The sequence below is a fragment of the Cebus imitator genome, unplaced genomic scaffold, assembly GCF_001604975.1.
Source record: "Cebus imitator isolate Cc_AM_T3 unplaced genomic scaffold, Cebus_imitator-1.0 Scaffold439, whole genome shotgun sequence".
NCBI lineage: Eukaryota > Metazoa > Chordata > Mammalia > Primates > Cebidae > Cebus > Cebus imitator.
This window is the reverse complement of record NW_016107754.1, coordinates 1,694,091-1,705,069: the sequence shown is the minus strand read 5'-3', so window position 1 is coordinate 1,705,069 and position 10,979 is coordinate 1,694,091. Positions and strand designations below refer to the sequence as shown.

The following is a 10,979-nucleotide window of genomic DNA, read 5'->3' as shown; positions in this document are numbered from 1 at the left end:
TGCTGTGCCAAGGCTTGGATGGCATCCTTTATCCCAGACAGAAGGGTTCCGTTTATTGTCCTCCTAAGGTACTTTTTTGTTCACTTTGTTACTTTTGCTCTTGTGCACTCAAAAAGCAGATATTGACCAACTGCTATGTGCTAGTAAGTAAGTGGTAGTTGTTTGGGATACAGCAATGAGCAAAGCCTGACTCCTAGCATCTGTTGCATGTGCATGTGTGCCATGCATGTGACTCTGAGGGAGAGAGAGATTAAGTAATATGATAGCCTAGAGGCTGGGCATTGCCTGACTCTGTGTGGAATTCAGGGAGGTCTTTACAAAGAAGGCTTTTCTCTGAAGCTGAGTTTAAGCTTGGGTGTTCTGGTAACCAGAACTGCAACGGGAATTGTAAGTGCAGATGAACTTTGTGTAGGGTAATGTTCTTTCTCACAGAACCCACTGCAACCAGCTACACAATTTTCTTTACAAATCTGCAGCAAACTAGACAAGTCACAGGCAGTCCCACCTCAGGAAGTTCCCTGCATCACGTGACGGTGAAACTGATACCATAGCATGGAAACCAGAGTCCTGCTGTTCCCACAGGTCAGTGCTTAGCTGATCAACACATTATCTGAAACTGCATCTTCTAATTTCTGGACTTTTCAGATCTGTACTGACTCAGATTTGGGTGGGGCTTAGTTTGAAGGAGGGAGCCCTTGGTGATCACGTGAGTCATTTCGTTGGTCTGTCATAGGTAACTAATCAAATGTACCTTAGACTTTGCTCTCTGAAAAACATAGCTGAATCCAATGTTTCTTCTTATGGACTACTTAGCATTTGACTAGAAGGTATGAATTTCTAAGTAAGGTAAGGATTTCTAAGTTATTTATACCTAGAACTTAAAAGTGGGCATGAATAAATCAAATATGTGTGGTTTTTTACTTGACACTTGATTTTCTTGTTAGGAAAAAATGAGTGACTGATGTTTTAAATGGATTTAGTGCACATACTATATATTGTGCATATGTGGCAAACAAATATTTAGTAAGAGGTTTTCTTTACCATGCTGATATATTTCAAATAAAAGAACTTAGCAAAAATGAGGAAAAGGCCGAACACTCTAATAAGACAGTGAAGGAGGGATGAGCAATGTTTGTTCTGAAAATTATCTGAGACCTTTAAACAAATCTCTGAGGGTGTATTCTTACTTGTAATTGTCTATCTAGTTATACGACAGAGGCTTATTAGCTGCTCCAAGGATGCACTGCTTTCCATTCTGTGGTGGAAACAAAAGGACTATAGCCGTGGTTATCTTGCAGAAGAATCGTGATCTTTGAATTCTAAAACAAGAAACTTAGAAGTCTCCTGGATATTTCCACTGTCGCAAGGGAGAATCATTAAGTTTATGTCATTTTTGATGCCTAAAAAAAGGTTGAAAAGTTTAGATTCAATTCTCATTGGATTTCTGTTGTTTGGGACTTTGAACAATAGAAAAAAGTATTCACGGGGAACTTAGTTTTTTGTGTGTGTCATTGGTACTTGACAAAGCAAACTTGCATTTCCTGATTTCTTAGAAACTTGTAGGAAATAATTTCTGTCCAAAATGGTAAATTGGTGTCATATCCCATTTATAAGCATATTTTAATTCAAAGATGTAATAAAGTGTGGTGGCAAAGGTTTAGAGAGTCAAATCATCCTTGATGCAATCACCGACTTCATCATTAACCAGTTGTATATTTTTCTCTGGCCCAGTTTCTGAATCTGTACAATGGGGGTAGACATAAGTTCCTAGGATTGCTGTGAAGATTAAATGAAATTTATTAAGGTGCTTAGCAAAGTGCCTGGTTATGTAGAAAGTGTTTAATAAATATTATTTCAGAATGTAGATGTAAAAGACGAGTAATTTCCTATATCATAATATTGAGTAACCTGAAGTTTAGTGGCTCTTAAATGAATCCATGAATGAATCCTGCTTTTGGTGTGTGGCCCACCAGCATGCTCTATCAGTTGGCCTGAGCTGGGAAAGAAACCAGTTCCTGTGTTGAGTTTTCTTCCAGGTGCTTAAAGGAGACCATAGCTGTCTGAATATTTTGATCATTAACCAACGATCCTGGGTGGCTCCTCCTTGCTCTGGTCAGTAACCAGGGTAGGTCACGTAGTAAGGCATCAGATGAGGTGTTTTTCCTCCTGAGGCTGTCATGCCAACTCTGACTTCCTAGAGACTCGCCCAGGAGTGGAGCGTTTGTTCTGAGTTACATAACCAGCATCATCTTTGAGGCTTCAAGTGTCTGTCCGACTTCTGACTGCAGGCATGCAAACCTTTCCCCTGCCTAGTAGGAATAAACACCTCTTTTCCAAGCAGCTACATAGCAGCAGCCCAGGGGCTATCAGAGAGCCAGTTGCTTCCTGACTTAATTTCTGGGAAGACCAATTGCCTACTCAAGAAAAATTCCTTCCTCCTTATTCTTCTCTCAGATGAGACTAGCTGTTAGGTATTCCCTCCCTAGGACTCTGACCTGACTCTCATAGAAAAAAGATTGAAGTTCATTCCACTTAACTGGGGCTATAAACATGCCACCTGCAAAATCCTGCTATTCTGGCTTACTATAATTTTAGGTTCTCCTTTCTAACACAATACTGTCTTTATAACACATACACACCTTTCCTTGATATTCAGTTGTGGTGTTAATATGTTCAAAATCCCTCTACTTTAGCCCCAACTAAAGTTCCCAGTATGTATTTGCAGGCCTTTTTTACCCTACCATCTTCAATAGAATGCATATACCTCTTTTTCAGCACAGGCTTCACCCTTGGAGGCTTGCTTCTCTCTGGATATTCATTTCCAGCAGGTATCTGAGATAAATGTACTCTATCGCATCTTTTTCTGTTAGAGACTAGAATGCAGCTAGCAGTTGCAGCTTCTTATAAATAACTGCAGATTCAGATATTTTTCTCTCTATAAAAACTGTTAAATGTCCTCTCAGAGGCTCATTTTAAAATTCTGAGTAAAAGGTGGGGGCTTGTTTTTTCTTAGTCCTTGACCTTGGAATCTTATAATCTGTCATTGCACATTGCTCCTTACCAGCCATTTAGAGTTCAAACTACTAATTACCAAGTGATAAGAAATTAAGATACAAAGATAGGCAAATGTATACTTGGAGCTCTCTTACTTTAACACTTCTGTTTCAGGAGGGATGTCTTCTCCACAGCTATCCAGGTCTGTCTTAGAGACTATCTTTGAGAAATAAGATCCTTTCTATCTAGTTTAACGTAGATTAGAGGCATCACCGAGAGCACCTTCTGAAGAAAAAAATATTTTGTCTTTCCTTTCTGTCCCATATCTACATCCCTTAACTACGATCACTAAAATGCCCTGTCAGTTACAGAAAATTAATGTTACTAGGCCTGACTTTTGTAATATTTCTATTTACAAATTGACAAATTATATTCCTAATTACATGCACGCTAAGCTAGTAGCTCTGTATTTATATCAACTTGGCAACAAGGAAAATAAACTTAGTTTAAAAAAAAAAAAGGCAAAAAGTTAAATCACTTTTGTAAAAGACCCAGGAAATATATATATGTATCTCCATCATATAACTATTACAATACATAAATATATAAGTATGTTACATAAATATAGTATGTATTTACTATAGAAAATAAGTGAAAAGGGTGAAATTGATGGTGTCAGAGCTTAGAAATATTGTTAATGTGGTGGAAAAGAAAAAGGGGAGGAGTCATCATGTTGTGAAGAATTCCATTGGTGTAGTATGTTCTGAGTTTGTGAGTTCAGAGGTGGAATAGAAAGCTCTGGGTGATAAATGCAGGAATCTATCTGTGGAAATACTAGGCTGAGTGGAGTAGAAGTAACTGGTTTGGGAGTTCTTGTCTTTTTCTTCCTAGAGTTTTAGATTTGCTGATAAGAATTTAGTAGGTAAGAGAGGAGAAAGAGGCATAGAAAAGCTCAGATGACCCAAGTGACAAGTATTTCTTAAATATTTGACCCATAAAAGTACAAATAATACTCTAACCCAACCAGATATGCCCCATTCAGCTTAAATACAATTGATACTCCCTGTTACCCTTTTGTGTAGGAGCAAGGGTCACTCTAGAATAAATTTAAATTCCCACAGTGAGCTATAGATTCCCTAAAGATACAGAGCAATGGCTTGGAAAGAGCACAGTTGTTGGAAGAGGCTGCCAGCTTTATTTTCAGATTCCAGTGTGGCGAGAAGATGGGAAAATGAGCAACTCTTCTTGAGAAAAAGGAGATGGGGAAATGGTGCTTTGGGGAAAGAATTGAGTTCCAGCTGAGGCTGGAAGGCAGCAGGAATCAGAGCAGGCTGTGGGTAACAGGCAGTTTATTGTCTAATGATGTTTTCAGAGGACACAAGGAAGAGATTTTTTTTTTTAATTGGAGACAGAGTCTCACTCTGTCGCCCGGGCTGGAGTGCAACGGTGTGCTCCCTGCTCACCCCAACCTCTACCTCCCAGGTTCATGCAATACTCCTCCCTCAGCCTCCGAGTAGCTGGGATTACAGGTGCACGTCACCACACCTGGCTAATTTTTTTTTATTTTTAAGTAGAGACAAGGTTTCACCATGTTGGCCACACTGGTCTCAAACCCCTGACCAGGGAAGAGCTTTGAGAGGAGCAACAGAAGGGGAAGGCTGGGTGGGTCGAGGGGAAGCAGCACAGAACCTGGGAGAGGCAGTGTGTGAGAAGATGAGTAAGCAGGTGTCCTGTTCACAGCATGATGTACCAGCTTTTGCAGAGACAGGAGGCAGGGTGCGAAGAAACAGCCCAGGGAATTGAAGGACAGCCTGCCACAGGGTTTTAGTGCATGCCTTTGTTTCACAGAGAGGATTTCACCACAAGGAGTCGATGAGTCAAAGATTCAGGTGCAAGTGATTTATTAAAATAGTGCTCTTAGACGAAACCAGCTAGGGGGTAGGGAAAGCCAGAGTGATGGGTACGATAGGAATATAAACCAGGTGAGCCAATAATAGGAAAAACATGGTTTACTGGGGCTCCCAGGAAATCTGCGTCTCTCCTTAACAAGGTATTCTGCTGAAGCTCCAGTTCTTTTCACCTGGGCTTAGCGGTGTGCGATGCCAGGCCTGAAACATCTACAGCCACTTTGTTATCGCGATGGAAGCTAGACTGTGTATAAGGTAAACCCACAGGAGGCAAAGCAGAGACATGAGACCTGGTGTCATGTGTCCTAGGTAGAGCTGGCCGGAGGCTCCCAGAAGCCTCAGTTATGTTTCTCCAAAGATTTCCTTTGTTGTCTATGCCAGTTCCAGGATGTTGTTCTTACTGCTTGCAACAGAAATCTAGATTCCCGCACACTTTATTTTAATAATGCTCTCACATTTATCAAAATATGCTTTAATCTTGGAATTAACTAATCAAAAATGACTAACGACATCAAATATTTAAGTTTAGCTTCTAAAACAGCTGAAATATTTCATAGCAGTACAATGAAATGAAAGAAGAGAATTTTCTTTCACACTGGAAAGGAAGAAATTATACATGCACACATATCTCTTCTAATTTCTGTCTTCCAATCTGAGAGTTAGTCTCCTTAAAATTTGAGTGTGAAGAGACCTAGGCCCTCCAAACCAATTTCCCCCGTTGAATTTAGCTTTCTATTTTATATGCAAAACAACATTATATCCTAAGTGTGCTTTGTAGATTACATTTCTAATTCTTGTTCGTTCTTGTGCTTTTAGCGTTGCATGCACTGACATAGTTCTGCAAGCTGTCTTTGAAAAGCTTTTTACCTCTTTTTACTGTTCTTTTGTCTTGCCTGTGAATTCCAGAGATGTGACTGCAGAAATAGATGACTGAATACTAAGTATGTACAGGTTCTATTCTCCCACTTTTATTTACTTTTCTGAGGATTCCAAACACCTCTGTTGTTTTTGAGGGATTTGCTTTCTTCTAGAGTTATCTTCTTGCAGTCTTTTTTATTACGGCAACTCCTATTCAATTCAGTTCTTGCCCCTTATTTTTCTCCCACCACCATTTTCCTTTCTTGCCACCAATTATTTCAATTGTCCTTCGCTCTGATACTCCTATTTTCTTCCGTAGGCTAATTTGAGAGACTATATTGTTTCTCTTTCCCTTTTGAGATTGGAGGGTGGCCCCTGGTAGTTTTAATCTGTTTGGCGAATTCTTGTAATCTTTTCTCATAAGGATTCTACTCCTTTCTCCCTTAACTCAAGCAGGCTCAAGGTCATCTTGCCTCCTCCTTTCTTCTTGGAACCAGGCAGCACATTTTACTTTTCCCTGCTTCCTGCTCCCTACCTTAACTGTTCTATTGTTTCTCTTCTGCTTCTCTGTTGGTTTTATCTGAGTGGCTCACATTTACCAAGCATTGCCTATGAACTCAGTGGGGTGTGTTCTGCCGGTACCATATGAAAGGTAATCCAATCACTGAGCTGGGGTGTTGGGTTGGTATTCTAATTTTAGAAGAAAGTTGAGATGTGCTATGATTTAGGACATAAGACAAGTAACAATCTAGATTTGACTTCTGTGTTGCTATTTATATTCGCCATCTAATTCATACAAGAATGTACACTTACGAGTTACATAGATCTAATTTTTGTAGTAGGGAAATGAATATTTTAGCATGAGGATTAAACAGTCTGACTTTAAAATGGTATGTAAATGAGTTTGAAAGAGAAAATACCTGATTTCATTTTATGTTTTGCTGGTTAATTAGTCATTTGATAACAGGTCTGAAACAGCATGATACCTGGAAACCATGATTACTGAAACCTGTAAATATTTTACCATCAAGAATTCAACCTCCTACCCCTTCTCATCTTGATAATATGCTGAGACAGACATTTTATTGACTAATATCTCTCCCAGCTTTTCCCCCTGCTAATCGTACTTTGATTGGTTTAAATTCCACATGGGGATTCCTTGATTCTGACAATCCAAGACATTCAACTCTCTTCAAGTCAAGTAGTCGACTTTTTTGAATTAGTTTTCAGTTTCATTTTGTTTTCCCCAATTCAAGTTGGAAACACTTCTTTAGTATTTCCTTGCCACACAGGCTTTTCTCAGGTCTAAAGCAAATGCTGCTTTACTCTCCTTCCAGCTACTCGGGAGGCTGAGGCAGGAGAATTGCTTGAACCCAGGAGGCAGAGGCTGCAGTGAGCCTTTTTGTAATTTTATTGTTGGAGGCCTGATTCACAGGAGAAATTGTGCCATACCGTCTTGAAGTCAAGAGAGAAGAGGGGAAGAGAGAAGAGGAGAGAGGAGGAAATAAATTCCTTCAGGGCATTTATTAGAAATGCCTCCTGGTACTGCTTTTTCTATTCTGGGCTGGCTCTCTCCCTGAAAACAGCACACACTAATAGGAAATAAAAAATCCTGGAATCAGTATCCTCTGTTGTCTTTTGTGGAGAGGTCAGAACTTCTTTTTCTTCTTCTCCACCCATGCCCTACCTCTTTGTTGCTTGTTGAGGCAAAAGAGTAAAATATTTCTTCCCTTTATTTGGCATTCATCTGCTTAATTCAGATATGTCTTGGTTCTGAGTTTCCTGTATCTATTTTTCCTAGGATGTGGAAACTTTAGATCAACAGATTGAATTCTGTCTTCATTCTAGGGAAGTTTTCTTATGTTTATTTATGTGTCAACTCTTTGGTTTGATGAGTTCTTGACTTCAGAAGCCAATATCCATTATCCTTATATTGTATCATTTATGTGCTATCATGTGACCTTATCTAATTGCATTCAATTTATGCTCTATAGCTCAGCCTCATCTAGTGCATTCATCTCTTTCATCCGAATTCATCAAGATACCTCGAATCTTCCTCTACTTTGGCTTTCAGTGACATCTCTTCTGTGCTTTGCTAGCTCTATGTTCTTATTAGTCATCTCTGGAAATTTTAGTCCATATTTTGCTTTCTCCAGCCTACAATCCTCTTTTCATCTATTATTTTTTTTCAGCTTGTTTTTGAGTACTTGTTTTGTTGTGTACATAATCTGGGTATTTCTAATATAAAAATATTACTGTTTTGTATAATTTTTCTAGAGGGCATAGACTAATATAAGTGAAGGTTTTCTTTCTGTTCTTTGAACTGTTCCAGGTTGGGCTTTTTTTTATTTTTATTTTTGGTCATTTGCATGCCATTCCTGTACCCCACCTCTTTGTGACTATAATGTATGTTACGTAGCATGTCATTTTTTTATTTTGCTCAGTTAGTGGCTGGGTAATCAAACCAGTTCTGACATAGTAGGTGTGTGATGGGCTCTTGATTTTTTTTTTCCTCATTTTGTCTGAGACCTAGGATCCATTATTGCAACCACTATCACCATCCCCTCACATCAGGTGACCCTGATGGCTGGATATTTTGTGTGTTACCTTATTTTCTTAGGCTGATTTATTGGCATGGGTGGAAATAAACTTTTTGTCAGATAACTGAACTGACTCTCATTTTTGGACCTACTGAATATCACATTTCAGTGTTGACACCATTGAGTTGGGGATGTGTATATGTGAGTGTAGCATCTAAAGGGGAGTGCACTGGGGTTTTGAGTGGTTTTTCCCCGTTCAGTGTATCATTTTATAAGTTGTGCTCCCATTGTCATGCCAATGTGCCAATGCCATCATTTATGTTCCCATTTCATTCCTACTACTCCACAGTCAAGAAAGAAGAGAGATTTCTCTCCAGATTTAGGCATTGTATTAGTTTTCTTGGTCTCCATTAACAAACTACCACAAATATGGTGGCTTAAAATGACAAAAACATATTCTCTCACAGTTCTGAAGGCTAGAAGACCAAAATCAAGGCGTTGGCAGGGCCGCACTTCTTAAGATTCTAGGAGCGACGCCTTCCTTGCCTCTGCCAACGTCTGGCGACTTCTGATGTTCCCTGCCTTGTGTCAATATAATTTCAGTCTCTGCTGCTGTCTAGGTGTCCTTTCCTACCTCTCACTGGACTTAGGGCACAGCCTAATCCAGTAGGATTTCATCTCAATCTTTACCTTAATTACATCTACAAAGACCCTATTTTCAAATAAGCTCCGAGTCTGAGTTTCTCAGTAGATATGAAATTTTGAAGGACAACTAGTCAATCCACTACAAATATATTAGAGCTTTCAGGGCTTCAGCAACACACTGCAAATCTACTGTGTCTGAGAGTGGGCTTCACCTCCCTACTAAAGGCCTGTTCTGCAGGTCCCTAATCTCTCTAGATCTGGGAAGTTGCTCCTTCAGCCCGGTCTTAGGGTACTTGTCCATGTTGCTGGTCTTAAGACACAGCATCATTCTTGTTAGTTTCCCTTAACCCTGCCTACAGCTGTATAAATAGTTACATTAGTTAACTATTCATGATTACCACAATACATCGTCATATTTACTGCCTGAGTGGGATTACTGGTTGATTTTGCATCCTTGCCTTATAATTGATTTTAAAAGGAATATTTCTAATTTTCCCCATTGAAGATTCTATTTTTATAGGGTTTTCAGACATATTCTTTGTAATATTAAAGCCTTTTATTCATTTAATGAGGTATTTACAATTATTTTGTATATTGTCTATTTATTCCTGCATGTATTTGGATGATGAGTTTTTCAACTCTAATCTGCTTAATATTCTTTTAGCTTGGGTTTTCTTGAAAACAATCCTCCTGAAGCAAGGATTAAAATGCTGATGCTTTCTTTGGGAGGTAAAAACTCAGGGCTGTGAGGGAGAAGGAAAACAGAAGGAAGGCAAGGAGAGATGGGCAGCTTTGTGAAGGGACAGATTACCATGCCGCAACTGCTTCGTGAGTAGTCAAAAAGAGACCCAGCAATTCACTTGGTCGGAGCATTCATTCAGCATTAAGGACTTTTCTGAATGAGGGATATTAAAAACTGTGTCTCAAAGTCCTCCATGGGAGGAAAGAAGATGGGAGGATTCATCTGCCCGCATCTGCTTGTTCCTGTTGGTTAAAATTTACCTCACAGGAAATAAATGGTCCCGTATATCCCAATGTCTTTATTTAGTCCCTTTAATAGCAGCTCGCTGCCAAGTCCCATGCCCTGCAGTATAGAGTTCCATTGCATCCCAGAAGTATCAGGAGGGACCAGACACTCCAGATATGTGGCTGGTTGGCTCAGCTCTGGGTGGTGGCAAAGGAGAAAGCGTTGGCACTCTTGGGCAAATGACTCATCAGAACCTCCCAGTGACAGCTAAGGTCAGTGACACATTTGAGCCAAGGGAGTCTGAGTCACACAAGACTTGGGTCTGATACATGTGATAAATAACATTTATAAATCCTCTAATGCTAAATCTTCTTTGGATTCCTGGAGAAAACCCAACTTGGGCACTGTGGCAGCCATGAAAATGTGAGCTCACATCTGCTGCAGAGAGTGTGGGCGATTGGAGCCCCAGGTGCTGCTCTCTGGGTCCATCACCACCTTTGTGTCATGGCCATGACTGATGTCAGTTGTTGCTCTACTGATTATTCATCCCTCAGTAATGGAGCACAGTGGCAAGGCTAACGAGGGACTCCGCTAATGGATGACTTTGGTGCAAGGGCTCCCCAGTGATCTGACAAAACTTTCTTAGAACTACTGCAGCCTGGTGTTTGTTTCACTCCATTTCCGCCCTTCCTCTCTCCTTGAACGTCACAGTTGGAAAGTTCTCCTGACTTCTGTTTCCCTCCTTTACCCTTCACAGGAATTTTCTCACTAATATCCCTTGAACATCATGTCCCATTTTGGTGTCTGCTTCTTGGAGGACATGATTAGCACTGTTATAATACATTGTCTGTTTTAACATTGTTACGTTTGGTTTACAACATTTCATCCAGGTTTTTAGATCTCTTTTCCTTAGTGCAATAGATTATCTCTGTCCTCATACAGTCTTTGCCTGGGTTTAAATAATACTGTCCTTGAAGTTTAGCAGAATTTGTCTGGAAAACCATCTGGGCCTGCTTGAGCTCTACCCCTCTCTCCCTCTGTATGTGTGTGTGTGTGTGTGTGTGTGTG

General features: G+C 39.9%; 1 protein-coding gene across 4 annotated transcripts in view; it reads left to right on the top strand.

Annotated features, from left to right (window-relative positions):
- Positions 1-746: 746 nt before the first annotated feature.
- HHLA2 (HERV-H LTR-associating 2) overlaps positions 747-10,979 on the top strand; it is a 90,341-nt gene continuing 80,108 nt past the window's right edge. For all 4 annotated transcript variants that reach the window (XM_017510423.2, XM_037732021.1, XM_037732022.1 and 1 more), the window contains exon 1: positions 747-846. The gene's annotated coding sequence lies outside the window, so the exon portion shown is untranslated. The remainder of the gene's footprint in view (positions 847-10,979) is intronic.